Here is a 10,901-nt window from a genome sequence, read left to right as displayed (position 1 = left end):
CCCCGTTTAAGTGGCCCCTTCCTGAACCATGCGTCGGGTGCAGTTTCCGGCCCCAGCGACGGTGTTCCTCTGGCTGCTGCAAATTCTTACCAGAATGCATTCTGAAAGATGCAAATACGTTAGACGAAGTAGTGCACTATCTTTGTCTAAGGTTATAGCATCGGTTGCGAACCAGGTTGCTACCTGTACGCCTTACTTGGGGGAGATTGCTGCATCGCCTTGAGATTCCACCGCTTCGCAGTTATCGTCCTTGAGAAGGTGGTAAGCCTTCAAGTCGGCGACATGCAAAGGACCGAAGGTTTCACCGGTCGTCAAAACCACAGCTGGTTGGTGAGCGGCGTAGTCCGTGCAGTAACTTTGAACGGCCCAACCCACTTGTGCGCTAGCGACGCGGCGAAACCACGCGCTGCGTTACTAAGCTGGTGCATTCTTTTCAGTACCAGGTCTCCAGTGTTGAAAACGACGTGACGACGACCTTTGTTGTACTGATCCGCCTTCTCTATGCTCGTGACATCCTGGTTTTCACGAGGCGCGCGCTGCGCTGCCTCATGGCTTTCGCGGAGCTTTGCCGCGTACAGCGTATGCGGAGGGGACGCGGCGGAGGGGGCGCGGGCCCCGCCGCGTCAAGCAGGGTATTCTCTAGCGGAAAAGCGATCTCTTTCCGAAAGATTCAAGTAAGCTGGTGTCATATCCACCGACCTGTTCATGGTTGCTCTAGTGGCGAATGCCAGTTTGGACAACCATGCGTCCCTAATCTCTGTGCTGCTCGGTCGTCGCGACCAGCATACTCTTAACATTCCAATTCACTCTCTCGGTTACGTTGCTCTGAGCGTGGTAGGGACTCGTTTTCCTGTGGCGGATTTGTAGCGTCCGACAAGAATGCACAAAGACTTTGCTTGTGAAATACGAAGAATTTTCTGTAAGTCTGTAATTGTGTCGGAAGGGAAACCGAAACGAGTGAATGTCTCCAACAGTTTCTCCAAATTTTTTCCGACGCCAGCTTCCTAAGAGGGAATACATCAACCTACTTCGAATAGTGGTTCATTATTACCCGGATATATTGGTTACCGCGCGCGCAGCGAGGGAGGGGTCCCATGATATCGCACGCGACCACTTGCCACGGGTAGGTGCTAATAACCGGCTTCATCATGCCATAGAGCTTCCATGTCCGTGCGTGGCTACCTGGCAAACAGGGCATGTACGGGCGCACCCCAGCACATCATTTCTCACACCTAGCCAGGTTGCGACGCGGCCTAACTTGTAAGTCTTACTGCCGCTGCCGGGCCTGCCAGTACTGAGTCATGAAAGTACCGGAGGAATCGTTTCCACAACTTTATCGGGACCACGAGTCGGAAAGCGGATGTAGTAGCCTCTTCCTCGGCATGTTGGGGAATGTAGGGGAGCTGTAAACCATCATCACCCAGCAGAAACGCGTCGTACTTTGCCTTAGCGTTCCCGATGCCAACTGCACTACTCGCAAGCTCTGTCAGCACCCGCTGGCATAGACTTGCTTTCTGGGCCTCAATAAGCTATTATTTACTGACCGCTACTACCCAATGCAGATTTCTCTCTGTCTCGGAGCAGTCGCCTCCACCAACTGCTGCGGTTAGTGGTGTAACCATGGTTTGGTCCGCCGTGTAACATAGGGTAACCACGGGTTCGCGGTTACACTAACCGTTGCTGCGCGAACTGGCGAACTCCTCAGGCGTGTGCGAGCGAGGACGGGTTGACGCGAGTACGTCAGCGAGCGAGCGCGCGGCAACCGGAAGTTCGTCAAAGTTACGTAAGTCTGGGCGGAGCTTTGAACTTGCTTGTATTCATTTTTTTATGGCTCTCTTCGGTGTACGAGTTGAGAGGGAAAATGGGGTCATTTTTAATCGCCGATATCTCTGGTGTTGCAGAAGCTAGATCGCAAATTTTTGCGGGAGAATGATGGGTGGTTCAATAACTATCAGTGTTATGGCGTTGTTTACCTTTCTTAGTGACCCCTTTCAGTGGACCTTTAATGAGCGGCCACGTGAACATGATTTGACCGTACAGACCGGCATTGATCCACACCGATAGAGTCCCATTATTCTAAATCTACCTAGAACAGGGGGACCCTATCGATTACGGGACCGGGTAATAACGGGCGCCCGTGCGTATTCCGACATTGATTACCGCACTTTTCGCCTATTCATCACAGCATTGCGTTTGCGCATTGTCGGCGGCTATTACCATATACCCCTAACTGGTTAGGCACCCCTATTTTATAACTCAATATTGAGGCACCCTAGACCGCGCCGTCTTCTCGGCACACACGGTGAGAGGGGATCGAGGATGCTAACACACGTTTGCCCTATTACTGCATTGCTCCTTCCTTCTTAGAGCTCATTTCGATCCTCCCACGTTAAAAACCCTGCTCATAGTTCCTTCGACAACCACCTCCCGGTTTGCACACTATAGTGTTGGCACCAGTTGAACTACTACAACAACCACCACGTAGAATCTCGTCGTCCCACGGGAAAAATCAAGCTAGAAGGGTGGCCGAATGGTTTTCTGAAGCACGTATTTCATATCCCCCGCCGCTTTAGAAACATGTTTAGTGTCGAGTTTTCGTTGCCGCATTCTTCGGTGTTCGATTCGAGAAGCTGCCTTTTCAGCTTTGAAGAGGGCATATTTCTTTCTGACGATTGAGCACATTTTCGTAGCTAGTCCATATATCAGAGCTCCATGGGCTTCCTATATGTCTCTTGAGCACGGCACATTATGCCGTGCAGCAAACTCATGCTTTCGGTACAAAAGAAAAGAAGGTGTAAGGATTGAAGGGAAAGAAAGCTTATAGCATCTATTTTTTTTCTTCCGACGCGCTGCTCACCAGGCAACATTTTTGCGTTCTCTTGTTATGGCGTCACTCTCAGAGGAATGAAGGGGGGGGGGGGGCTGGTCCCGGCCCTACGGTGAAGGTAATCTAGCGGCATGGCCACTGTGCTGGGGGCCTACGCCCTTTGGCGCGGAGGCTCCTTGCCAACGCGGTGTATCTGCTGTGATGCTGTCATTGCACCCGTCGCGGCTTCGGTGGCGGACGACGGCTGCTTGCGACGCGCGTCGAATGTCGTGGACATTAAATGAATCCTGTAGTCGAAATTATACGAGCCCTCCTCTTCGAAGCCTTTTATAGCCAATTTCCCTCCACTCTCTGGTCGAAGATTGAGAAGCAAAAATTAAAGCTAACCTTAACTGAAAGCAAGCATTCATAAAGCCTTCAAATCGCGTTTGGAAATGTTCGTTTTTTTTTTTCACTTTTTCCTGCGCTGAAATAAATTTTTGTTTTTCAAAATTTCTTTCTTTTGCAGGTTTTTGCATCTTTACTTGTGACTGCAGCGCTCGCCGCTGACTAGGAAGAGGAGCAGGATACGCCTGTATCCAAGAAGCAACATGGTCCTCTAGATCGGGCAGAGTCGCCACCTTGTGGCCCAGCGGCGAGCTATACTCAGAGTGGATGCGCGTTAACGTTGTGTGACCCAACAGTGATTTGTGTGTGCGCGTACGGCATGGCATGCCCAAGCGTTTTTCTTGTTTGTTTCGCCATTCCTGTGTCGTATTGCTTATTTATCTGCCTCTACAAAACGAAGGTGAACCGGTTATCTTCACACGCTTCATGACGGAAAAAAATATTTGTCCATAGTGAGCATGTCACACTGGATAAGGACATCCGTAGTCGCGGTGTGGAGCTTGAGATTATTTGACGTGCGCCATCTCGAGCGAAGTGATGCTATCGTTAGATGCATTTCAAAGCAAAACAGTTCGCTGCCGTCAATAGAACTATAAATGCAAACGCCCAAAAATTGTATATTCCCGTTTCTGCTTAGAATGGCACATTTACTGAAGCAAGCTACCGCAGATTGCTGCATAGCAGAATGCAGTTCGAACAGGCCACTCTGAGCCTTCTCTATGCATGATGGAGTTGTTTGAGTATCTTTCGTTTTAAGGCGAAAGCCTTTCTAGACTCGTGAAACGAAATCCCGTGCGCGAGAGCCGTCATATTCCGCAACATTCCACGAGATTAGTTCTTGTCTTGCGCTCCTGCCATCTGCAATGCCACACTTGAATGCACGCCAAGGAACGCCTCGCGACAGCAGCGATGGTGTATCGTCAAAAGTCACACTTGCCGGAGAAAGTGTGACAGCTACTGCGCCTTTGCTTTCCTGTAAACCAAATATAATTTTATCTAACTCTGCAATGAACATCAATAAGAGGCAAACGATAAGAAGCAAATAATAAGAGAGCAAGGGTACGCTTTCCGCATTCTCCTCTTACGAGATATATAAAAAAACATCTATTTTCTTTTTCCTTTTAAACCTCCGTCACGTAGTCCCAATGGTAGGGCGCTCGAGTGCTGTATTAGAGAACGAGGGGTTCCATCACAACCGTTTGGCAAGGTGCTCCTCTGCTGTGGGATTTGACTCCATGTTAAAGAACCCTAGGTGGTCAACGACACCGAAGGCCGTCACATATAATCCGTTATAGCTCGCGAAGCAATCTGTTAGGGACATGAAAAAGAAAGGCCCAGTGTCGTTGGCCTGAAAAGCAAGGCGAGTAAAATAATGTAGTCGAGGGTTCGACAGACTCCTTTCGCCAAGTACTAAAAAACGATTTAAAACATGACGTTACGGCATCCCTATTGGTCCCTTGATCACAATGAAACAATGCGAAATGGGCCGACTCTTATAAGCTTGCGAGGAATATTCGAGCCGACGACATGTGCACTTCTCATTGTATGCCGAACTGTGAGTGTAGGTCTCCACCAAGAAGTGATAGATAATGCGCCTGCCCTTTCCCCAAAAACCAAACCAGCTAACTCTGTGTCTCTCAATCTTGACCCATTCTAAGGACGCACAATGACCAAACCTTGCCCAGCCCCTCCCACTGCGACTGGACATTGGGCTACCTTTAGGAGGTTGTATAGTTCTATACAGACTTCTTTGGCAAACTAGTGTACATCTACGCTAGAAAGTCTCCGAAACCCCGCCGCGGTGGCTCAGTGGTACCGCGTTCGACTGCCGAACCCAATGATAGGGGATAAAAGCCTTTCAAAGGCGGTTGCTCTTTGATAGAGACGACAAACAAGATGCCTCTGTTCGGTGTCATGTCATGAAGAGTTAAAAAACAGTGGTGGTCAAAATGTCTGAAGCCGTCCACTACGGTGTCCCTCAAGCCTCCAAACTTACCGCACCACCGCACAGTACCAAATCCCTCTCTTACGACCACATTTTATGGGTAAGCTCAAATAGGCATTTTGAAGACATTCTCCAGGAAGAGTGACATGAAAGTTACCTTGAGCATATTCAGATACCTCTGTCTTGACATCTCAGACTACGAAGACCAAAACAATGCAATTGATAGGGTAATGTCTATATAAGGCTTCTGAATAAACGTTGTTTAGTCATTGTTACAGGCAAGCTATAAGAGCTTGTAGATTATTACAAATACTTAAAATTAAGTCAACGAAAGGCTTTAGGCCAGCACAGTTATCCATGAGTAGTTGTGCCGTACAACCTAATTGCAACACAATGCTTTCAAAGGTATCAACACCGTATTGAGACTGCAATCACTGTAGTGAAGGAAATCCAAATGATGAGCATTTATTTACGAGTTTCAGTGTTGCACTTTTTGACAAGCACGATTCATAAGTGTCCTACACATCGAACACGCTGCTCATTGAATCTTGCTCATCTTGTACAGGAACTTCCGCACAATGGCGAGAACAGTGCGCGATGGCTTGGACGACAAGTTTGGAGCGCTCGGCCTCTTCGACAAGAGCGTCATTGCGGCGTTGTGTCGCAGCTGGAAGCTTATCCGCATCATTGCCCTCTGTTGTAAGCTTCACTGGCGGTGTTGCGGGAAGAAAATCCATGTGCAGTAACTCTTCCCAGCGCTTGCACTCTTTCATCAAAGAGTCCAGCCTACTGTGGTAGCGTGCAGCGATATCTACAGGACGTATGTCGTCACGGGGCCTCTCACCTGCAGCTAACTTAAGAAGCGTAGTCAAATCGTCACGGCCGTCTTGCTTGTCGAAGATTGACATCCCCCGAAGGAGAAGTCTCTGTTGCAGTTCTGCAGGAACGTCTACTTCCTCGCAGGTCTTGGTGAGAGCACGCTCGAAACATAGCCGAAGAAGGCAGCGAAATCGTTCCTCTCCCGGGATCCCGCTGGGCACATCTTTCATTAGATCGCTTTGGGGCGGTGGCAAGTAGCGACTGGTACGTCGCCGGGGCTGTGGTGGTGGACATTTCTCCATGCCTGCTAGCGAAAATCTCAAACACTTACACGAGGCAAATGGAACCTTCTTCAGACAACTGTCCGTAACGCCCTACCGGTAGTGTTGCCAACGTCCGAAAAAATATACCCTAAATTTCGCAGAACAATTCTCGTGTTCCTAGATACCGCTATGTTGACACTTCTACGCACAATTACGACACTCCCTAATGCGAAATTTGAGCGCAGCTTTTTAACCGTTTTCGCGATCTATTCAGGCAAAGAAATGACATGCTTCTGTGTATGCGTGTAACGCTACAAAGTACTTACTTTTCACATGAACAAAAGAGGATTTCTCAGAAGAAGAGAACGAAGAGCGACGAGAGCGCAGCGTAGGGTTCGTGGCTGTTATTTCTCAATTTCTAAGGGTCTGTCTTTGGCTCGTGGCTCCGTCGCGGCTCGCTTTCTCTAGGGTACACCGGCAACGGCACAGATGGCGATGCGGCTCTGCCGCCGAACTTGCGCATTAGAACCGCATTCGAAAAAAGCCCAGTGGAGTTGCAAGCCTACAGATATATGCGAGAGTAAAACTTTAGCACATACAGGTAAGCAGCTTCGGTAGCTGTAGTTTCGTAAAATTATTTGTTCAAATTAATTACTTTGTATGCAGGAACAGCATTAAACGTCGCAACAATAACGTTATCGACGTGTTTTAATAACTTACGCAGAACCTTTCTATAAGGTTAGGAGATAAAGCATACAATGTTTGTAGGTAATATTTTATTAAGACAATAAATGACACGCTCAAGCTATTCAATTAGCAAATAAGGTATGGCGGAAATGAATTAGCGCTTTTGCCGCTAGGATAGCAACAGTAATAGTAGTACATTAGGCGTCAAGGGGGCGCTTGATAACGTAAAGTACCACTCTATTTTGGAAAATATGAGCCACATAAATTGTGGTGCAAGAACCTAGGCATATGTTAAAGATTTCCTACACGGTCGTACCGTCTACGCCGACCTCGGTCTGGCAGAACCCAGCCAAATACAGCTAGGCACACGCGGCACGCCACAGGGTGCTGTTCTATCACCCTTACTTTTCAATATTGCTTTAATCAAACTCCCAGCCCAGCTAAATCAGGTATCGCATCTACGGTACGCCTTCTACGCGGATGACATCACTATTTGGACCACGGCCTATTCTACCGCGGAAATCGAAGACCGCCTTCAAGAGGCCGTAACCATCGTGCAAGCCTACGCCGCTAACTGCGGCCTTACTTGCTCCCCCGAAAAGTCGGAGTTGCTGGTACTACACAGCTCCCGCCAACGCAGACCCACTGTTGAAGTCAACCTCAATAGAAACCCAATACCACAGAAGGACACCATCAGGGTTCTAGGGCTTTACATCAACGACAAGGGCAGAAATGTGTACGCCCTCACTCGGCTCAAAAACACCAGTCTGCAGGTTGCGCGTATGATAGCCAGGGTCACTACCAACGACAGGGGTATACTCGAACAAGACACCCTGCGCCTGGTTCAAGCATTCATCATTAATAGAATTGTGTATTCGACACCGTATCTGCACCTCAAAACGGGAGACTATAAGCAAATCGACTTCATTATACGAAACGCAGTTAAAAAGGCGCTGGGCCTGCCTCAAAGCACTTCCATAGAACATCTTTTGCAATTAGGGGTGCACAATACACCCGAAGAACTCCTTGCCGCCCAACGCGCCACCCAGATAAATCGACTAGCAGCAACCCGCACGGGCCAGACCGTTCTTATGGACCTTAACCTGACTAGCCCGCAAGGTCTCGTACAAAAACAGGCTATACCGCCCGGGTGGTCAGACTCGTTCATAGCCAATCCCCTACCCCGCAACATGCATCCTCTGTTCCACCAAGGGCGCCGGAAGGCGCTGGCCAAATACATCCAGGAAAAGTACGGGACGGACACTGAATCCTACTACGTAGACGCAGCAAAGTCAGAAGCGGGGTACACGGTAGCGGTTGTGATTCACCAACAACTGGTTGATGCCCTCACCATCTGCGATGACAATATAGAAATGGCGGAGAAGGTGGCCATTGCTTTAGCCGCGATGCATACCACCTGCGCCTATATAATAACAGACTCTATGGCTGCCTACCGCAAATACATCAAAGGGCGAATATGTCCCCAGGCTGCCAGAATATTGAAAAATTATGGACACCCCAAACAAGACAAATGCCTCGTCTGGACACCGGGACATCAAGGCGTGGAAGGGAACGAGTGCGCCCATGCCGCTGCCCGAGCTCTCCTCCCCCGGGACTCGACCCCTCCATCCTCCACACCGCTATATCCCGGCCCTCTGGCGACGTATGCGGAGAGGTTACAGCACTGCAGACTGTCTCGCAGAAAATATCCACCCCCAGCCAAGGGGCTCTCCAAAGCGGAGGAAGTTAGATGGCGACGCCTACAGACAGGTACATATAACACACCAGCCCGTTTAAACACAATACACCCCGGGTTCTGCGACTCCAAATGCAAATATTGCGGGGAAAAGGCAGGCCTGCACCACATGGTGTGGACCTGCCCACACAATCCTCCAGATGATCCGAATGCAGTGCCAACAATTGAGGCGTGGGAGGCTGCCCTATCCAGCTCTGGACTAGAGGCCCAACGGGCCCTCGTGACCCGTGTGCGGGTAGCAGCGGCAGCCGCTGGAGTCCCGGACTAGGGACCCCACCTACACATCCCCCTCCCTTAAATATACTTAATAAAGTTTTTCACTCACTCACTCACTCATTTAGGCGTTAGTATATAACTGTTTTGACAAACAGCCTTTTCGAATGTTTTATTGAAAAAAATGTTCGTCTCATTTATTTACGGAGGTACAGGCAAAATGCAAGACGGCATCCAGACGGCGCGGTCTTCTGCCCCGCCGTGGTTGTGAAGTGGGTAGCACAGTCGACTGCTGCACCCGTGTATTGTGCGATATCATTCCATGTTAATGTACCCTAGGCGGTCGAAATTTACACAGCCCTCCATTACGGTGCCACTCATAGCCTTGTATCCTGACGGGAAGCTACAAAGATCGAGGCGACCACATAGTGACAGGGACAAGAACCAGAATGGCTTTTTGCAGGCCTTTTTATACAAGCCGTAGGCGGCGCTGCAATAGTAAGTTAGTGCATTGTATAAGATGGAGTCCAAAGTCGGACTCCTTCCGCACCACTAATGCATCGCGGGTAGAGAAAGTTTCGGAATTGGTGATATAAATGAACAGGTTCATTCGGACAACACGTTTTGATTAGAAGTTAACTAAAAGGGGGGATGGTACAGCGATCCACAGCCAGGAGTACGGTCCAGGGGAGACTCCCCTGATCTCCCCTGGGAAGTAGCAGAATGGGATGGGAGAGTGGGAAATGGGAATAAGGAATAGGTTTAGATTGTTGTACCGGATAGGTTTGGATAGTTGTGCGTAAGTTGAGGACAACCCAGAGGGCTATGGAACGCAAAATGGTAGGGGTAGTATTAAGAAATAGGATGCGTGCACAGTGGGTCAGAGAAATAGCTCAAGTTACTGACATTATAGTGGAAATCAAGAAGGAGAAATGGGCATGGGCAGGACATGTAGTGCGAAGAGAGGATAACCGATGGTCGCTTAGGGTAACAAACTGGATTGCAAGGGAAGGAAAGTGTAGTAGGGGGCGGCAGAAACTTAGGTGGGCGGGTGAGGTTGATAAGTTCGCAGGGGTAAAGTGGATTCAGCTAGCACAGAGTCGGGTTAATTGGAGAAATATGGGAGAGGCCTTCGCTACAGTCGGTATAGTCAGGCCGATGATGATGATGATTTCTTGTGAATCATGGCCACAGACGTCACGTGAGGACTTGTCAACCTGGCCTTTTATGTCATTGTCGGTGCCAGATGTGATGTTATTACGTTATGTCTTGTGCATAAGACGGAATTTTCTACGTGCTCACACTCACACTCTTACACTCGTAGTCATTAATGAGAAATTGTTGCAGTGCTGCCTAGGCCTCCTCTCTCTAGTACAGACAGACAAATACGCAACCTCATCTGATCATCCAGCTTATTTAGAGCCCGCCGTGAAGCTGTGTTGGCAATGAAAAGAGAACGTTATTGGGCTGCACATAAAAGGTTTAGCTATTATAACAATGTTCACACACTGTTTAAACACTCAAAATGTTGTTCTACCACACAGATGCTGCTACTACTTTCTGATCACTCGCTGCACACGTGGCTTCTGTTGCCTCCCCGTTCGTGTTCGGGAAACCATCTACAAATAGCATTCAGTATAAGAGTCTGACGTAGATGCTAAATACCACATACCATTCTGAGGAATAAAGAATTCATGTACGAGAACCGAGACGCGCACAAGCGGAAATGAACGGCTTACTGCGAGAGCGACACTGTCAGGCTGTGCCAACGGGTCCCGCTCGGGATAGAACGATGAGTGCCACGTATGCAAAAAATAAGGCGACGTCGAGGCGTACGGCCTCCAATGACTATGGCTTATCACGCCTCGACGATCTGCGAAAATTCGTGTTCCCACGTTTAGTATATGCACGCAACAGCGCTTCTGTGCGGTGTACAGTAGATCTTCAACCATAACTGACCCAACTAATGTATTGCTGCTTAAGGCATATTCATTATCACCTCCA

This window comes from Amblyomma maculatum, unplaced genomic scaffold (genome assembly GCF_055883805.1).
Source record: "Amblyomma maculatum isolate TAMU_Amacu unplaced genomic scaffold, ASM5588380v1 scaffold_13, whole genome shotgun sequence".
NCBI classification, from domain to species: Eukaryota; Metazoa; Arthropoda; class Arachnida; order Ixodida; family Ixodidae; genus Amblyomma; species Amblyomma maculatum.
Note: the sequence above shows the minus strand (reverse complement) of the source record.